The following is a 20708-nucleotide window of genomic DNA, read 5'->3' as shown; positions in this document are numbered from 1 at the left end:
TGAGTGGGAAGGGGAGGTCCCTTGTAACTGAATCCAAAGCTCACATTTAATTTTAAATGCCTTTGCTGCTAATCTGTGACCCATCAAAAGGGGATTTTCTTTGCTTCCTGCTTTGATTACATCTATCTTTCTGGAAATGAATGTCCTTATTTTTAGCATCTTCGCTATTATCTCATGGGCCACTTCAGTGTTCTGCACCCCCAAGGATTTCCTCTTTCAGTTCTTGGTCTTGGAGGTGGGAGGAATAAAATATCAGCCCCAGGGCTTCCCTGGTGGCACAGTGGTTGCGAGTCCGCTTGCCGATGCAGGGGACACGGGTTCGTGTCCCGGTCCGGGAAGATCCCACATGCCGTGGAGCGGCTGGGCCCGTGAGCCATGGCCGCTGAGCATGCGCGTCCGGAGCCTGTGCTCCGCAGTGGGAGAGGCCACAACAGTGAGAGGCCAACGTACTGCAAAAAAAAAAAAAAAAAAAAAAAAAATCAGCCCCAGAGACTGGCAAGTGTAAGCAGAGTCCACTCAGTCATTTTCTCCAGCCCCAGAGCCAAGTGGGGACACCAAAATCCCAGGGCATATGACTGCTCAGGAAAGATATGTGAGGCAGAGGGGGAGGGATGCTTGGTGGTTAGTACCAAAGATTTGGTCCTCAAAATCCTAGGCTTTCCTCGTCGGGTGACCTTGAGGAGGAAGTTGCCTTCGTTTCCTCCCTGGGAAGCCTAAGTGTGAAGGATGAATGTGGGGAAATTTGGTTCAAATCAGGAGCCACGGATCTGTCCATGGGCGATATTTAAAATATTGAACTTTCCATTAACTGGTCAGACTGGACCATGGCTGGGGCCCTGGAGTGGGGGATCTTAGGGGTCCCCTGCTGTGCTGAGTGTTAACTCTTTAATTGCTGGATTATGGGGAGGTTTAGGGGGACAGGGGAGTATCAAGGGAACCACAGGGGCCTCAGTGCAATATAACCATACAGTGCAGGGGTATTAATATATATATATAATACATTATAGAAGAATATTATATATTATATATTAGGATATGTAATATATATATCTAATATTCTAATATATAATATGTAGAATATATAGAGTATATAATATGTAGAATTTATGTTTTTATATATCTATATATAGATAAGTATAGTTGACTTACAGTGCTGTGTGAGTTTCAGGTGTACAACAAAGTGATTCAGTTATACATATATATTATAACAACTGGTTCAGCCATGCAGTGCATGCCAGCCCGCCTGAGGTAGCTGGGACTGGGCTGTCCACACGTGGGTGTTTTTGAACATCTACTTGCTGCCTCCCAGCCTTACTTCCTTGGGGGTGGTTAAGATCCAAGAGGCTGCCCTCCCTCCTCCCTCATCACATTTGAATTGGTGCATTATGGTGCACCAGGGAAAGGGAAACAATCTTCTGGAAAGAGCCTTGGACTTGGATCAGGAGACCTGGGTTCCAGCCCCAGCTCTGCCCCCCCTTTCTGGGCCTCAGTTTCTCCATCTTTGCAATGAGGTAGTTGGTCTATGTGACCCCAAGGCCCCTTCCAGCTCTGAGGTTCTATGACTATGTGATGAGTGTGCATGTGTGTGCACACACTCACGGTTCTAGGAATGGTTAGCACTGTGTTTGGGAATTTATCCTATGTGTTGAGGAGGTTTTGTTTGGGTGAGTCAGGATGGGGATCAACCCTCCGAGAACTTTGCTAGTTCCTAGAATCCTATGCTCAGCTGGAGAGGGGTCTTCTTTGTTTATGGCTTCAGTTGCGTAGACACCCAGGTTTGGCAGCACTTGCAGTCCTTATAGAGATTTATCCCAGGGAGACACCAAGGACCCCTTTGAGAACCTCCACTCTGAAAAGATGCATATACCCTATAGCCCACCTGAGCACCTCAAGTTCGGAACGTCTGATCTAGTCTGACCCTTCACAGGCCCCAGAGAGGGAAAGCAACTTGCCCAAGACCACACAGTAAGTCATTCACAGCAACATAAAAGACAAGGCATTATGCTTTCATTCCTGGCTCCAGCAGCCCCCACTCCCCCCACCCAGCCAGGGTGCAGGGGGAGGACTTTCAGCAGCTCCTCTCCATCCTGTGCTGGTAATCAGGAAGCATAACCGTGGAGACAAATGTGGACATTTCCTTTCTCGCTGGTGGGAGGGAGGCAGCGGCCAGAGATTCTGCAGTCCAGAGCAGTGGCCTGGGAAGTCAGTCTCCCCAGCTTGCTCTGCCTTTTCTCTTTTCTTGCTGCCTGTACACATCCTGGCTACCTGTCTAAGGCTGTGGGTCTGGTTAGGGTGGTTTATTTGTAGGCTGTGGTATTTACTTTTATTTAACCCTCTCTTTCTTTCTCTCTCTCTCTGTGGGTCATAGAGAGTTTGTGACTTTCTAACAAAAACCACCATGACATATGGACCTGTCTTCTGTTCTTTATCGCCTTCAAGAGGGGAGCTGATCATGAATGCAGACAAATCGGAGTTGATGTAAAGGCGATGAGAAGCGAACAGCATGGTTTATTTCTGTTAAGCACTGTGGCTGTAACCTGGGATAAAAATAAATCTGGGACCCAGTAGTGGTGGGCTGGAGCCGATGAGCTTAAATTATTCAGCTGCCACCCAGGATGGAGATCCTTGATGTGCTGGGAGAGTGAAGGAGGCACCACAGAAATAGCCCCCTCTCCTTCCTGTTCCCCACCCCTGTCTGCTTCATTAACAGCCTTTTTAGCCTCCAGGGGCTGCAGTGTGGGTCCCTGGGAGCAGCCAGACCTGAGTTTGAATCCTGGCTCCAATGCTTCCTTGCTGTGTGACTTCAGGCAAGACCCTAAACCTCTCTCAGCCTCGTTTTCCTCAGGTGCAGTGTGGTGGTGAAGAGTGTGGGCTCTGGAAATAGATCTCTTGGGTTTAGATCCTGGTTCTAACACTTTATAGTTATGTCGTATCATCGCTCTGGGCTTCAGTTTCTCCATCTTTAAAGTAAGGATAGTAAAGGAACTGTGAGAATTTTGAGTTAATGTTTGCAGTGTGCTTAGTACTGAGCCTGGCAAGGAGTAAGTGTCCAACAAATGTGAGTGATGGAGATGCTGTTGGTGATGGTAACAGTGAAATCACCCCGACCAAAGTACGACTGGGCTAGGATAGAGGAAGGTGAATCCTTTGTGCCAGGCATACAGCTCTGGGACCCAGGAGAAAGAGGACGTGGCTTGGAGACAGTAGACTTCCAGTCCCACTATTCCGTATGTGGTCTTTGTGCAGTTGCTGAGGGTCCCCAGACCTCATTTTATTCACCCACGAAATGGGCATAATGACCTCCTTTCTTTAAGCCTGTGAGGCCCTGAGGAAACAGGGCAGTTGTGAGTGTGGTGGGTAGGCCCTGGAGGAAGGAGTTCAGGAGGAGAAGCCCTCCTGACTACTCTGAGTCTTTCGTTCCTCCAAATCCTTGGGAGGCTTTTGCTGAATCATCTCAACTCACCAGCTCGGAGCCCGAGGATTTTTCCTAGGAGACCTGAGCTTTCCCTCCCTTCCCTGCTATGGTGCTTTCCCTGCCACGATGCTCCTGCATACGGCTCCTGAGATGCTACAAGGCGAGATCCTTGCAGGCCAAGGCTGTGCCGTCTTCCTTTTTGGAGTCAGATTTAGCACACAGCAAATGCTCAGCAATGACTTGCATGAATGAATGAATGAATGAAACCTGGATTGACTAGTGAACTGGTCAGTTTGGGGAGGTGCCTTTGGCCTATGGTCCAGCAAGAGAGCTGCATACAGTAGGTGCTTAGTTACTGTTTGTTGATTATGATGAGTCATTGGTGAAGAGTTTAAAAGGGCTTGGCTTTCATCTCAGATCTGCTACAGGCAAAGGACTGGCCTCTCTCTCCTCCTGTCAAGAGTGTTAATTGACATTTATTCATGTGTCATACATTTATGGAGTACTTACAGTATGCCTGGTACCATGGCGGGCATTGGCAAAAACTAGTGACAAAGACATAATCCCTTTGGGACTTAGATAAAGTAAGCAGCTGCCTACAAAATGTGATCTTTTGGGGGGCTGGTACAAAGAGGGCTTCCTTTGTCACCCTAAAGCACTCAGTTCACTGATATGTGAAATTCCATCATTAAAGTTTCATCCTTTGTCTTTAGGCTTTGCTCTTGGATAAAGATGCTTTTGGGTGGAATAATGCATCCAGCCTTATTAGTCATTTACACTTCAGTGAGGAGGAGTTGTAAAATCCTCTCTGAAAAGTGAGGGGAGTGCTTTTTTTTTTATTTTTTATTTTTGCGGTACGTGGGCCTCTCACTGTTGTGGCCTCTTCCGTTGCGGAGGACGTGCAGGCTCAGCGGCCATGGCTCACGGGCCCAGCCGCTCCGTGGCATGTGGGATCTTCCCGGACCGGGGCACGAACCCGTGTCCCCTGCATCGGCAGGTGGACTCCCAACCACTGCGCCACCAGGGAAGTCCGAGGGGAGTGCTTTTTGGGAATGGGGAGTGGAGTTTGCACATACTAAGCTTGAGGTTTCACCTGAGAGGGCAAAATGCAAAGAAAGACAAACACTGCTGGATTCACATTCTGCTGTAAAAAGCTCTCAATGCTCAAGACTGATTCGCCTGAATTGGGTGATTCATCTAACTCAGTGGTTCTCAGACTGTGGTCCTGGCCACCTCCCCGCCCCCCCCCCCCCCCCCCCCCCGCGGTATCGGCATCACCTGAGAACTTGTTAGAAAGGCAAATTCTTGGGTTATATTCTGGACCTGTCCCATCAGAAACTCTGAGTGCAGGGCCCTGGGATCTGTTTTCCTAAGCCTCCAGTGCTATAAAGGAGTTTTTGAAATGCAAAACACTTTTACAGGTGTTAGTTATAACAGTTCTGGGTGTGTTGTGAGCTTCAGAATTTTTGCCAAGGTCCCCCACCCTCATCATCCCCCGAGGGGCTGAGGTCTGTTGCCTCCTCAGCACACATCATTTACTTTTTGCTACTGGATCCCTCTGTTTTGCACGGGAGCACGAGCTGGACCTACCAGGTTTGACCCCATTCCCTGCTAACCTGAGTGCTCCAGAGGGCTGCTTCTTTCTCAGGCAGCACCCAGGGATTCAGGTTATAGGATGGCTCATTGTCAAGGCGTCAAGGGTCAGCCCTCCAGCCTGGCCAGGGAACAGACCTGGTTCCTCTTAGCCCAACACAGCTTCCCATTTGGGCCAGGGAAATGTGGGACACCACTGTGCAGTGCCAAGGCACCAGACTGCCATATGCAATGTGTCACTGTGGTTTCTTCAAAGTAATTGTCTTGCCGTCATTACTTTTAATGACATATAATGCACACTTAAATCTCATTGCAATGGAGCTGTGTCAGACTCTGTCTTAGGAATCCAGCTAGTGAGCAAGATAACATGCCTCAAGAAGCTGGGGTTTTGCCCACCCCTCTGCAATTAATCAACAGGGGGAAATTCATCTGACAGCATCATTATGGTGTTTGGTTTGTGAAGGATTTATTTGCAGAGTGGAAGAAAAAAAAATTTCTCCACATCTCTTAATATAATCTTCTAAGATCATTCACCTGCCTTTTTCTTTCTTCTCTCTCTGTCTCTCTCTCTCTCTCCCTTCCTAACTTCCTTCCTCTCTCCCTCCCTCCCTCCCTCCCTCCCTTCCTTCCTTCCTCCCTTCCTTCCTTCCTTCTTTCCTTCCTCTCTCTCCCTTTCTCTCCTTTCTTTCCTCTTCTAATGCATCTACACCATGACAAGCGGCAACTTGTGAATGGAAGCAGCTTTCAGTAGAGAATAGATTTGGTAAGCAGGTTTGGTGCCAGCCATTGATGATGAGGCTGCATTCCGGGGCTGCTGAGAAGAGAGATGATTTCTTGAAGTTTGTTGGGAGGCCCTCCATGCGAGATGCTGCCAAAAGGCATCTGTGTGGTCCATTCTGCCCCATAGCCTGTGCCTGCCCCCATCCCCTCCCCCTCTACCTGTCAGTTTTTCCTCTGTCACCATAGCGCTGTGTCTCTAAGTCTGTCTCTGTCTTTCTCTCTCCGCTTTTCACACCCCCAACCCATCCCCTTCCCCATCTTTCCCATCCTTTAAAAATTCCCTTTCTTTCTTCCTGTGGTTCATCTTTCCTCCCCTTTTTCCCCCCCTCATCTGACCTCTCCTGTCTCCCTTCCACTGGCATTTTCTCCCAATCTTTTTATCTTCCTGTCCTAACCCCTGCCCTTCCCCATCCCTTCTTTAGTCTTGTCCATGCAGATATACCAAAGTGACTTGGGAAGGGAATGCATTTGTGAGTCCCAAGACCCCAAGTCAGGCCTCCAAGTAGGATGACCAGCTGTCCCAGTTAGCCTGGGACTGAGGGGATTCTTGGCAGGCAGGACTTTCTGTGTTCAAACTGGGAGAGACTCAGGCAGACCAGGACGAGGTGGTCATCTTACTGCGAAATCAAATGCTTGGGATTCTGTGGAGCTTTCAAAAGGCCAGAGATGTGGCTTTCTGGGCAAATTGCCGGCCCTTCTGCTCTGGGGAGGGACACAGTGGTCTCTGAAGCCCTTCCCAGCCTTGGTGTGCTCTGCATGGCTCTGGGGCCTGAAGACTACCTGGGCATGCAGAGGCCAGTTGTCAGTCAAGGGCACAGGGCTGACTCCTTCCTCCTTCCCTACTTCCTTCCCCCGACAAGACTGACCACCCAGTCAGTTAGTTATGCACTTTTAGTCATAAGAGGGGATCCAGTGAGAGACTGTAGGTGGTTCTATGGCAGAGATTCGCACACCTAAGCCTGTGTCAGAATCCCTTAGAGGGCTGTTAAAACAGAGTTTCTGATTCAGTGGGTGGGGCCCAAGAATTTGCATGTCTAACACATCACTCGCAGGTGATGTGGATTCTGCTGCTCCAGGAACCCCACTTTGAGAATCACTGCTTTCTGCAAACTCATTCCCTTTCATTTATTTGCTCCATCATTCATTCATTCTCAAATATTTATTGTATACTGCCATGTGCCAGGCACTGGGGACTCAGCAGTGAATGAGACAGAGTTCCCTGCCTTCCTAGAGCTTGCAGTCTAGTGGGGAACAAAGGCAATAAACAAGGAAACACACAAATAAGATGGTTTTAGACCATGTTAAGTGCTATGAAGGAAATGGTATGACATGATCGAGAGTGATAAATGGTGGGGGAAGAGAGAGAATTTAGTTATTACAATTTAGTTATAAAAAGGATGGCCAGGGGAGATGGTAACATTTGGATTGAGAGCTGAGTTTCTAGAAGGAGCCAGCAGGATCCAGGCTGGAGGAACAGCAAGTGCAAAGGCAGAGACACCTGTGGTGTCTTGAGGGAATAGCAAGAAGGCCAGTGTAGTGGGATGAGGGGAAAGTGAGGGGGATGAGGTCGGAGGGCCCTGGGGACTGCAGGACCTGCCAGGGTAGGCAAGGAGTCTGGATTTTATTTCACTGGGAAGGGGGATTTAATCGGGAGAGTGACATGACCTAATTTACAATTTTGGTAATGATCACTTTGGTTTCTGAGTGGAGAAAGGACTGCAGGAGGTGGGGTGGAAGCCAGGAGACCGCTGATGGGGAGCAACGATGGCGCCTGGGCCAAGCGGTGGAAGAAAGACGGTGGTAAGATCCGGGGTGGGGGGCTTCGGCAGTAGCTCAGTCAGGTCAGATATGGGGGAGAGGGAGGAACCAGGGCCCACACCAGGGGATGGGACCCTTCTTGGCAGTGGTTCAGCGGTTGTGATTCTGGGGATGTGGAGAGGGGCCAGTGGGTTAAGAGGCAAGACCAACAGGGTGTTCAGAGGGAGGGGCCTTTCAGTGAGGTCTGCAAATTCCCTTCCCACCCGGTTAACGTGCACCATCCCCCCCTCCCCAGAGGAAAAGGCAGAGACAAAGCCTAAAACCAACAGAATGTGACAAAATGCTGGAAAAAGCAGACAGTTAAAATTGTGCCCTCAGCATCCTTCCTGGTGGGGCCCCAGCAGCTGGGGCTGTGAGCGCTTCCAGGTGGGTGCTCCAAGTCACAGAACACCTGGCTACCGGCAGGTGGCTGATTCCCATGGGGAGCTGGGAGCCCCAGGGTAAACATACAGGGTTCTGTAGGCTACTTCTCATGCTTTGGGGGAAGTTGGGTATCTCCCTCTCCCTCAGCTTCTGTCTTCACCCCACTGCATGTGCCATGAGCAAACCTCTGGGCTCTTTGTTCTTCAGCACCACCAGTTGGTTGGCTCAAGCCAGGGGTGTGTGTGTACCAGGCATTTGTAAAACCTGACTTGCTTGTGGGATAGCCCAGCAGTAAGGGCCCCGCAATGACAGCTAAGACTCCTTGGGTTCAAATCTGCACTTCATCCCTTTCTAACTGTACAGACTTGGCCAGTTACCAAAGCTCCCTGTACCTCAGGGTTTTTTTCCAACTATAAAATGGGGATGCTGTTAACGACAACATGTATTTTATAGGGTTCTCATAAGGATCAAATTGGTTCATATGGGCAGAGATCCCAGGACCCTATCGTCACCATTGTTGTTATTTCATAGTAGCCGATACAAACTCGTTCTAAGATCTTTGGATCTGCCTAGTTCAGGAAGGCTCTTGGAGATCACTTGCTTATGCTAGTGGTTTCCAAACATGCATCTGGCCTGTTATAAAGTTCCCACTGGCCTTGATGAAAGAAGGAAAATTAGGCCTTTATAGATAGGCAAAATATTGCCAGCTAAATTTTCCTAGAACAGATTTTCCTTTAGTCTGACATTGTCTTTTCTGCTCATTTAATGTTAAAATATGTTCTTTAAAAATGAAACATTGGCAATAGTTGATGGTAGTTTCTTTCTTTAAAAAAATATTTTAGTGCCCTTCCTTGGAAAGTAACAACAACAGCAACAAAAGTTGGCAGCCCTAGGGAGGGCTCCCCTAAAATTTGGAAGAGAATTTTACTCACTTGAGAAATCCAAATGTCTGGGCGCTAATTTTGCCTAGTCATTAACTTCAGGGGTTATCAAATTTTACCGTATTCAAGAATCTCCTGGGGCTTCCCTGGTGGCGCAGAGGTTGAGAGTCCGCCTGCCGATGCAGGGGACACGGGTTCGTGCGCCCGTCCGGGAAGATCCCACATGCCGCGGAGCGGCTGGGCCCGTGAGCCATGGCCACTGAGCCTGCGTGTCCAGAGCCTGTGCTCCGCAGTGGGAGAGGCCACAACAGTGAGAGGCCCGCGTACCGCAAAAAAAAAAAAGAATCTCCTGGGGTACTTTTTTTAATTCTCAAGGCCCATCCTTAGAAATTGTGATTCAGAAGATTCGGGGTTGTACCCAGGAACCTGCAGGGTAAAGAGTTTCCTGACCGATTTGGTTGCAGCTGGTCCTTGGGTCATTCTGGGAGGACCGCTGCTCTTTCCCGTGGGTGAATCCTCTTCATCACTCCTAGGCCAATGGGCTTGAATGCCTCCATGGTGGTTGGCTCAGCACCTACACAGTCATTCCACACATTGCTGGACAGGTCTGATCAGCATGATTGTCCTTCCTGGTGTTAACTTTGATCTGGCTCCTGTCCCTCCTGATCATTTTACCTTCTGGAGCCAAACTGAAGAAATAAAAATCCTAAGACAGAACCTAAGACAGAACATGATCCGTAAGAGTTAAGTGCACATTAGGAGGTGATTGCATGAAGCTATAAATCTGAGTTCGTTTTTGTTAGGGGGATAATTCAGAAAAGAATGTCTAGTCTTCTCTGCATTGAAGTTAGGGGTCACCTCAGTCAACATACAATCATTTTATTCATTCAACATACAATCATCACTATTCAGTTAATAGATATTTATTGACTATCTACTACCATGTAGGTCAGATGGCCCCAAATACAAGGTTGACCTTCAATTTCCACATTTTTCCAGTAAAATCAGTCCCTCCGGGCTTCCCTGGTGGCGCAGTGGTTGAGAGTCCGCCTGCCGATGCAGGGGACACGGGTTCATGCCCTGGTCCAGGAAGATCCCACATGCCGCGGAGCAGCTAGGCCCGTGAGCCATGGCCGCTGAGCCTGCGCGTCCGGAGCCTGTGCTCCGCAGCGGGAGAGGCCACAACAGTGAGAGGCCCGCGTACCGCAAAAAAAAAAAAAAAGCAGTCCCTCCTAACTTGCACAAAATGGTTAGCCAGACTTTAAAAAATAATCTGTTAGGAGCTGAAAGAAAGAAAACAAAACCTATTAGGGATGTAGATGAAATGGTCAAATGTCCATTTATAGTATTTGATTCATCAATCATATTATACAAACATACTTAAAATCACATATTATATAAAATAATTAATCCATAAAAACTATTTTTTCTGCCACCGACACGTATTTTAAAAATAATCAACAGGGCTTTGCTGGTGGCGCAGTGGTTGAGAGTCCGCCTGCCAATGCAGGGGACATGGGTTCGTGCCCTGGTCCGGGAGGATCCCACATGCCGCGGAGCGGCTGGGCCCGTGAGCCATGGCTGCTGAGCCTGCGCGTCTGGAGCCTGTGCTCTGCAACGGGAGAGGCCACAGCAGTGAGAGGCCTGCGTACCGCAAAAAAAAAAGAAAAAAAAAAATCAACAAAGCAGAAAAGTGAGGAAAGTTTTATAACTTTAATAAAAGTCATCTACTGCAAAAACCTTTTGTTGAAGAATAGGAAAAGGAAGAGATACCATTTGGAGCCTGATGGATGAAAAGTTTAGAAAGAATTTACATAAACTATTCCATTATTCAAAAAAGTAAATTGAGAGAGATAATGAGAGACACTTGACAGTGTAAAAAAATATTTTAAGGACCTGGATAGACGGTGGATTTCTGTTTTCTGAGGGATATTTGGTTGGGGGATCCTTATCTTCTATCTGGTCATTAGTAGTATTTGTCAGGCACTGTGTTCACTGTTGGGATATAGTAGAAAACAATTTAGAGTTGGTACCTTCCCTCAAGGAGGTAGACATAAATCAGTCATGATACAAATGGATGTATAATTAGAACCTGAGGCAAGGGTTCTAAAGAGAGGAACACGGTCTGTGAGAGCATGTGACAAAGAAATCTGATGTAATCTGGGAGGACTTCCCTGAGGAAGTGACATTTGACCTGGGAGCTGAAGGATGAATAGGAGTTAACCAAGTAAAAAGAGGAGAAAAGAACATTCATGGCAGTGAGAACAGCATGTGCCAAGGCCCTGAGGTGGTGGTATTCCAGGATCAAAGAAGGCCAGCACGGCTGGAGCATAGGTTTGGGGGGAGCACAGTGTGAGATGAGGTTGATAGTACCTGCAGGGCCATGGTATGGCAACTTGTCTTTATCCCAAGAACAATGCAGTTTCACAAGCAAAAGGATGACCTGATCTGATCTGTTTTGAAAAGGGCTCCCTAGTTGCAGCACAGGATTCACAATCAGGGGAGGAAATACTCTAAACTGACCCAGAAGGAGTTTCATGTATTGGCCAATCCCCCTGCACCCCACCCTCTTTACAGCACTGACTCCCTAGAAAGGAGGAGGACAGTGGGACCCCAACCAGGGAGAGATTATGTTCTGCAATTAACCATGGTGTGGGGTCCCTTCTTGAAAATGAGGGTGGTGAGAGTGGAGGGAGGAGGTAGGGATAGTTACCAGTCTGCCTAGGTTTGAATCCCAGCTCTGCTGCTGTGACTGAGCAAGTTACTAAATCTCCCTGTACCTCAGTTTCCTCATCTGGAAAATGTGGATGACAATAACATCTACCTTCTGGGGTTGTCTTGGGAATTTAACAAGTCAATATATATAGTCTCTGCTTGGAACAGGCGTGAGAGGTGCTCAATAAACATTAGTTATTTTTATTTTGATGGTGGTGATGATGATGATGATGAAATCTCAGAGCTCAGCATTCTAAAGAGGGTACTCTTAATCCTTTCCACTCTCTGCCCACTACCTCACTTCCTTTTGGACTTTACTTAAACATCACCTTCACAGTGAGGCCTTTTCGGATCATCTTATTTAAAATTGCACCCCCCTCCAGAATTCTACTTCTTCCTTCTTTATTTTATTTTTCTCCCTAGCACTTAGCACCATGTGACACATGATTTTACTTATTTATTTCATTTGTTGTCTATCTCCCCTCACTAGAATGTCAGTTCCACCAGCGCAGGAGGATTTGAGTGTTTTATTTATGACAGTAAGCTCAATACACTGTATCCCACAGTGTCGGCACACAGTAAGTGCTCAATAAGTAGTATTTGTTAGATAAATGAGCACTGACAGTGTCAAGCTAATGCTCCTTGCTCTTGTTCGAAACCTGACCCACTCCCCAGGCTGCTGTAACTCATCCTATGGTTCATTAAACAGCAAAAGCAGTAAAAGAAAAAACAATCCCCATATCTTGAAAGGGGTGGGGGACAGTCAGGGAAGGTGTTGAGCCACCAGAGATTTTGGTGATGGGGAAGAAAGTGAAGGTCTTTTATAAAACCAGCTCAGCAGCCTGAGCTTTGTAACCTGATTAGTCGTATTAAGCCTTTGTCGACATCGACATTACCTCAGCCCTGGCTGTGGCAATTGGTGGAGCAGCAGACTTATTCAATATTTAAGAAGACCTGCATTGCAGGAGAAGGGTTTGGGCCATGTGTGGAAGAACAAGCAGCAAATGCTCAGTGACAGTCTCTTAAGTGGTGGATTATTTTTAAAAGGAGAGAAATAAGAGAAGAAAAAGCCCCAAAGTATTCAGCCTCGCCCCTGGCCTTCCTTGGTTTCTGGTAACATATGCTCTGACCCAGAACAAAGAGAATGCTGTTGGCAGAAGGGAAACCATGGACCAGGAAATTTGGTCTCCTGGGTTCCGTTTTTCTAGCACTGCACACAGGGGTGGTCCCCAGAGTGTGTGTGGCCCCTAGACCAGCAGCATAACATCACCTGGAACTTAGAAATGCAACTTTTGGGGCTCTGTCCCAGGCTTCCTGAATCAGAAACTCTGGGGCTGGGAAGTGGGCATCGGTCTCCTTTCCTGAGCCCTCCAGGTGACTCTGACGTACATTCAAGTTGAAGGTGCTCTGGCTGGAGGAAAGGGAGGCTGGAGAAAAGGGAGGCTGGAGAGAGTGTGGATCGGGGCACATGGTTCTAAGCTAGTGGTTCTCAGCCCCAGCTGCACATTATAATCACCAGGTGGACTTTCAGAAAGTATGATGTAGGTACCCACCATGAGCATCTTCTTTAGTTGGTTTGGTTGGGGTTCTGGAATTAGCATTATTAATTCCTCTCGTCCCCCACCATGATTCTAGGGTGCAGCCAGGGATGTGACACTTTGTTCTAAGGCAGTCCCTCTGTTTACCACTGATGTGCCTTTGGTGAGTCATCTTAACCTTATGTGCCCTCATTTTTGGCATCTTTAAAGTGGGCCCTAAAACTCCTATCTTACGTGACTTGCAAGGAAATGGTGATGCTTAAGAGGGATGCTATTGTGAAATCTTTGCAGTGTGTTAAAGTGCTGTGCAGATAGGAGAGTTGATGAGGGTCTCCCGGGTTCTGTCAGTGCCTTTTGACAGTTCTTGACCACTTCTTTCTGGTTGCCCCATCAGCCCCCCTCATCATCTTGGGGATCTAGGGCCACAGAATGCTCACCCCCCGAGCTTTCTAAAAGATCACTGAGGCTCCTCAGTATGGAGATTACTGTACCTGGGAGAGGAAGGGGCAGCACAAGGTGCAGAAGGCAGAAAAAACGAAAGGACATGAGTATAAGTTCAAACCTTACAGGCTATGGTTGGCAATGAGGACTTTGTATTAGAATTATCATTACTCTGGATTGAGAGCTGCCAGTTACTGAGCATTTAATGTAGGCCAGCACCATGCTGGGAGCACTACGTGTCTGGTTTCAACCAGTTCTTCCATCGGTCCTGAGTAGAAGGTACAATGATAAGCCCTATTTTCTGGACAGGAAAGTGAGGGGCCAAGGTCCCAGGCTAGCAAGGGATAGAGCCAGGACCAGCCCTAGTGAAGTGTCTAGATTTAAATACTTCATATCCAATGAGTCCCTAATCTGAACACAGGTTGGTTTCCTAGGAGAGGTGATTATTGAGGAGAGGTTCTGAAGCACCAGATGAAATGACAGTGGTAGGTGTTGAACATCACCTTCTTTCCTCTTGCCTCTAAATCCAGACCCTTAACACAATGCCTCCTGCTGGCTTCAGTTCTAAGTCACAAGAGCTTGGTTTTTCACTCAGGGTTTCTCTGTCCCCAGGTCCCATGAAGGCTTCTTGGGGACACTGTCGTTTCCTTTCTTGATTTTCCTTGCAGCTTGGCCATGCAAAAACCAGACCCAAAACTCAGAAATAACTGCAAAGCTTTAACTCCTCTTTTAGAGAGAAATCACCTTCAAGTTTGCCTTGCTTTCCTGAAGAAGGAGCTGGAAATCAGGGCCAAGGGGACTCAATCCTCACTTGTCCTCAGCTTTGAAAGATGAGGACCATCCTACTCCCTCAAATCAGCCCTCATCAGTGACTCATTTTATTGCAGAAACTGAGCTGGCAGCCTGGCTGGAGAGGAACCATTTGCAACTACCCCTGGCTCACTGCAAACCTTCCGCCTCTGAGCATGCTCTGCAGAGGCTAGAGATTGAAAATATACTTACCAACCCATTTGCTCCCAGCCCTGGTTTGTTATCTGATTAGGCTCCAGAAGGACTGTGTACTAGATGATTCCTGCAAGTTTTCCATCCCCAGTGAATCCCCAAGTCAATTTGTTCACTCCTGGCTGGTTTCTATTCTTCTGCTTCACCTCATTCTGCCCCAGAATGGTGATGGTGTAGGAATGGGGTTTGAAATGCACCTTTGGTTTTGCATGGGAGAAACTGGCCAGGAAACAAGCCATAATGACAGTACTTTGTACCTCCTTGGCAGTTTTCCTCCCTAATTACCTCTTTGCATCAATTATCTTATTATCTGCCCTTTGCCTCTACCACACTTGAAAAATACAATAGAAAACAGACCAAACTACTAAGCATTTGTCCCACTTAATAGTCCTTATTGTAAGAGGAAAAGTGGAAATGTAGGAGTGCTTGCTGATTAGTCTAGTATTTTATATATATTTACATATAATACATATGTATGTATATATGATATATAACATCATTACATATTATGTATATATTATTTATTTTATATATACAAATAACTTGTATATATGTATGTATGTGTATGTATATATCAATATATACATATCTATACATATATAGGGGGAGAGAGAGAGAGTTGATGATCATTATTTGTAGTAGTTATGTTCTGTGAAGCACCATGATCACTGAATTAGCAAATACTCAACCGTTGCTCCCAGGGGAAATACAGGGTTAGGTTCCTGCAAGCTTCTGGTCACACTGCATCAACCAGTCCATACATATCCATGTTTTATGTGTTTCTGTAAAAAAAACCTTATGTAATACTGATGGCAAACCTAACTCAAACTAATTCAAGTGATACAAAGGGACATCTACTGGCCAATGTAATCAAAGAGTCCAAATCACAGCTGAGGCATGACTGGATCCCATGGCTCTAGGACTGAGTTCTAACCATCTCTTAATTCTGCTTTCCTTTGGGGTAGCCTCACTAGCAGGCAGGCTTTCTCCACCTGGTCGAACCTCACCAAGTCCAAGTTTGTATTTTCCCATCTTCAGCCCAGTAAGGAAAAAAACAGAGAATCTCCCTCCTAAGATGTTCCAACAAAAGTTGCAGAATTGAGTCTAATTGTCTTGTATTGGGCAACTAAAACAACTTTGAACCAGAAGAGGGGAATATGCTGATTGCCCATACCAGGGTCACGTGACTGCCCCATAGCTGGTAGTTGAGGTCAGCTCCATCAGAACCCCATGGATAAGATAGGAAAAGGATGGTTCACTAAAAGAAAATTGGAGCATTGATAACAGGAGAAGTTCCATTCCTCCATGGAATTTTCAGTCTTGTGGATGATGATTTCTGTGAACTATGGGAGGCTAAGCCCTGAGTTTCTGAATTCCAAGTACATTAAAATTTCAGAGAAGAGAGGGCTCAGGTGACTGTAGAAGGCATTATGGGACGGTGAGGGTTGAACTGGGATTTGAGGTGTTAAGTGGAGGAGCAGGAACATTTCAGGGGATGAAAAAGGCTTCTCAACACCATACCATCCTGGTAGCTTCTGCTGCATGAACCTCAGGGAGAAAAGTGTGAGTCACATCATAAGAGGATGGTGGATCCCAACTTTTAGGAAGTGCATCAATTACTGGTTTCATTCCTACACACACACACACACACACACAGAGAGAGAGAGAGAGAGAGAGAGAGAGAGAGAGAGAGAGAGAGACACACACTTCCATATATTTACTAAAACGGGGAGTAAAGTACATGTGCCGCTGTCTGTGGTCTTGAACCATAGCTTTGGCCAAATCTCTGCTGACATCTCCCCAACTTTTCTGAGGAATGAGGGCTTCTAGTTTGTTGCTGCTGTTGTTTTCTGTCTCCATGAAAAATATGTGCTGTTGACACTGCCTGTGTCAGTCAGGATCCCAGCAGGAAACAGATGGCAATTCAAACTGTAATTTGAGGACAGTTTTTAAGAGGAAAAAAGCATGAGCAGGATTAAGGAAAACCAGCCATGGTTAGTGAAGTACCCTGGGGCTAAGAATAATGGGGAGCTGTTACCACCCCTAGTTCTGAAGGGGGAGATAAATAGAATTACCAGAATCATGTGAGAGCTGGAGATGTAGTTATAGGCCAGGGCCTTCTGACCAGAGATGTGACCTTTGTCAAGGGAGGCAGCCCTTGACTGCCCATGACAACACTGCAGAAAGGGAGCCCTGACCTCACTCTCCTACCTCCATCCAGTCTCCCCTAGTGTTCTCCATGAGAAAAATCAGAATGGAAGCCAGAGGACAAGGGAGTTGTTTGAAGTAATATATACAAGTCAGCCTTCCACAGAGTAGAAAAGCGTGGGTAGTAGATGTGGAGGGGCAAGCAGAAGACATGGCATACTACCAGTATCAGTTAGCTATTGCTGCAAAACAAATCAGTCCCAAAGTTAGTGGATTAACACACAACCATTTATTTACTTGTAATTCTGCAATTTGGGCTAGAATCAGTTTGGTGGTACTTCTGTAGGTCTTGCCTGGGGTCACTCATATGGCTACAGTCATCTGGAGGCTTGATAGCTATATAGTACAAGATGGTCTCACTCACCTATCTGTTGATTATCTGGGCTCTTAGCTGGGAGCCTTAGTTTTCTTCCATGTAAGTGGACTGGATTTCTAACATGGTGGTAGGAACACTCCAGAGGGTAAGTCCCAATAGGCAAGCACTTATCAAGCCTCTGTTTGTGTCATATTTATTGACTTCCCATTGGTGAAAGAAAGTCACATGCTAAACCCGGAGTTAATGTGGGAGGGACTACACAATGTGGAGGCATGTTCATTGAGGACATCATTCCAACAGGCTACCGTGCTGCCGCAGTACAGATAGAATCATTGCCAGTATTTTACATTTTTGCTGCTGACTTCATATCCTTTTGCCAGCTCATGCAAGTTCCTATTAAAAAAATGATTCTGGAAAGTGGATGTTGAGAGGGTGTGTGTGTCCATGTCTGCCCCAGTGCAATATAGATATTTCACTTACTAGAGTGAGAAGAGAAACTAGACCAGCTTCAGATGTAGTTTTGATATAATGTCTCTTGAGAAGGTCTTAAATCAGGGAATAGACGGTGGCTTATCTGGTGTAGCTTAAGGTAGGGTGTGTGTGTGTGTGGTGTAATACATGTATGGTGTATGTATATCTCTGACAGCTGGGATTTGAATACTGGCTCATTGTTTGTGACTTTGGGCTAATACCTAACCTCTCTCTGCTTCAGTTTCTTGGTATAAAATGGGGCTAATGATTGAGCTGAGGATTAAGTTAGGTAATACTGTGTTAAGTACCAACATGTGGAAAGCACTTAGCACTGTGCCTGAAACAGGATGAAGGTTCTATATTTATTAAGGGTTCAGTGAGGAAGGATGGGGAGGAGGAAGAAGACGGTAGGGGGTGATTTAAAGTCAATCAGGACTGTGTTTAAAGAAACCCTACTTCTTACTGGTTCTGATTCAGTCTTGGGGAAAGCCAGTGAACCTTTATAAACATCAATTTTTCTATCTGTAAAACGGACTCAGTGGTGTCTCTTTGCAAGTGTTGTATGAGCCCATGTATGTAAATCACTTAGTGTGGTGCCTGGCACACAGTAGATGGTAAATACCATTATAGCTGTTATTCTCAGCCTTTATATCCTGGAGATGTGACATGGGTAACGTACTTCTCTCTATTTAATTCTAACCATGTACCAGACACTCTTCTAAGCACTTTACAAGTATTAACTCATTTAATCCTTTAACATCTCTATGAAGTAGATACTATTATCACTATTATTATGAAGTTTTTCATACGAGGAAACTGAGGCACAGAGAGGTTTAGTAATTGTCCTAACATCCTACGGCTAGAAAGAGGCAGAGCTGTAATTTGAACTCTGGCCGCTCAGCACTTTTCAGCCTCTGCACTCCCCTGCCTCCAGTGATGAGGGACATAGCGCCCACCTGCCTGGTCATTGTGAAGACCGAGGGCTTTGTAAATTGCAGAGTGCTCCATTCATACTTAATGTTCTGATGGCTGCTTTCATGGGGACATAGGGAGAGGAACAGGAACTTTGAGGTTCATTCATGTTCTCCAGCCAGCACTGACCAAGATTCATTTTTCTGCTGCTTTCCCCCACCTGGTGTCAGGAGGGCCTGGGCGGGAGAGAGGAAGGGATGGAGCCCAGTCTTCAAGATTTATTATTCATGGGAACTTCCTGATGTGGTCTCAGATTTCTTAGAATCCACATCCCAGGAAAGTAGCCATGGCTGGACTGTATGAGGCAAGAAGTATCCTTCCTGGCCAGAGACCCTGTAACCTATGTTATTTTGGAGGGTGGGGTTCTGCAAGAGCCCCTGGGTGACACCTAGTGAGGGTTTACCTTGCACCAGAACTAGCCTTGATACTCTCTGCTGCTGTATTTTCCACTCCAACCTCTCAACAACCCTGTGAAGTAGGTGCTGTTACAGCCCCCATTTTACAGACAAGAAAATCGACGCTCTGAAATGTTAAGTATTTTGCCCAGGCTCACCCAGCTTGAGTTTAGCTGGGGGTTGAATCCAGGTGTATGTGACTCCAAAGCCTGAGCTCTTGACGGAAGATTCTGTCATGACATTTGTACCATGGGTGAAAGTGAGGGTGGTGTGCGTGTGTGTGTGTGTTTTGGAGCTGAAGGTGCTTGGGGTGTAGGTGAAGTGGGTATGGGAGTGACTGGCGTAGATGTGGGTGTGTTGTGGGTGGGATGGTGCTGGGGGAGAGGTGAGCAGAAGCATGTGGAGTGTGTGGCGGACGGCGTGTGGACGTGTAGTGTGAGTGTAGGTGGGAATGAGGGCATGAGGACGTGTTGTCAGTGGGAACGGGCAAGTGTAGGTGTGTGGTGTGGGTGGGTAGGAATGGGGCTGAAGCAGGGGTGTGTGTGTGTGTGTGTGTGTTGAGGTGAGAAGACAAAGCTCTTCCCTGGGCTCTAGTTGCCTCTTCTTCCAAGGATGAAGTGAAATATGCATTTTCCCAGGATAGGGAGCATCTAAGGCCAGAGTACTTATTCTTTCTGTCTGGTAACCAGAAACTGGCTCTGCTTGCTTGGTAAGAGAGCCAGACCAAGTCAAAGATGAAGAGCTTTGCCTGCATATGAGAGGAGAGTCTGTGAGCTTGAACCATTCCTTTCCAAATGCAGAAAGAGGCCATCTCAGAAAAGCATATTGCCCTTTTTACAACAGCCCCAATGAGTAGTTTTTCTGTTCGTGCTTGATTACCTCCAGTGAATGGGAACGCATTACTTCTCAAAGTAGCATATCCTCCTTTTGATACCTCTGATGGTTAGAGAGCTGTTCTTTACCTTAAGCCAGACTTTCTCTTACTGTACCTTTCACATTTTGGTGCCGGGTCTGACCAGGCAGCTTATATGAGTGGCTGTCCAGAGTAGTGGTCAAGAGTGTTGGTATTAAGGGGAGATACACTGGGATTTATACCCTGGTTGGCTCCACCATTCCTGGCTGGGACCTTGGGCATATTAAGGCACCCTTCTGAGTCTCAGGAGTGGAAATAACCTCATAGGCTGGTGTTGAGGATGAAATGAGGTGGTATATGGAAATTGCGCACCTGAAGGCTTGTGATGTTAATTTCTGTGCTACCCTGCCTTTGCTAAGTATAGACCCTCAGGGCAGGAGAGTGAGTTGGTCAAGAGCACAGGCTCTGGAACCACACTGCCAGGATTCTAAATGTGGCCCCATCATTTACTAGCTGTGTGACCTGGGAGAAGCTACCCAACCTCTCTATACTCCAGGTGTATCACCTGTGAAAAGGGAATAGTCATTGTTTATTAGATCATTGTGAGGATTGGTGATTCAGAAATTGGGTGATTTCTATATACCAGGCACTAGCCAGAACAGTGCCTGGTATATAGAAAGCACTCAGAAATTGATCACATACCCAAAGGAGTAAGTGAAGAGAGTTTAATTAAGAGACTATTTATAGTCATGTGAAGGAACCAACAAGGTCAAGGGAAACCAGGGTGCTGAAACACCCCAGCATCCATCAAAGGAAGCCATCACCATCTCCAGGCCTGGAGAGGCAGGAGAAGGAACAGTTATGGACCCAGAAGAGAAAGGGTTATATGAAGAGGTCCTCCTGATGAGAGTTAACCACCTTTAGTGTAGGGCCCCAGCCACCCCGTG

General features: G+C 46.7%; 1 protein-coding gene across 11 annotated transcripts in view; it reads left to right on the top strand.

Annotated features, from left to right (window-relative positions):
• RPH3A (rabphilin 3A) overlaps positions 1–20708 on the top strand; it is a 285353-nt gene that overhangs the window by 189468 nt on the left and 75177 nt on the right. The gene's annotated exons all lie outside the window — the stretch shown is intronic.

The sequence above is a fragment of the Tursiops truncatus genome, chromosome 13, assembly GCF_011762595.2.
Source record: "Tursiops truncatus isolate mTurTru1 chromosome 13, mTurTru1.mat.Y, whole genome shotgun sequence".
Classification (NCBI taxonomy): Eukaryota; Metazoa; Chordata; class Mammalia; order Artiodactyla; family Delphinidae; genus Tursiops; species Tursiops truncatus.
Note: the sequence above shows the minus strand (reverse complement) of the source record. Positions and strands in the feature narration are given on the sequence as shown.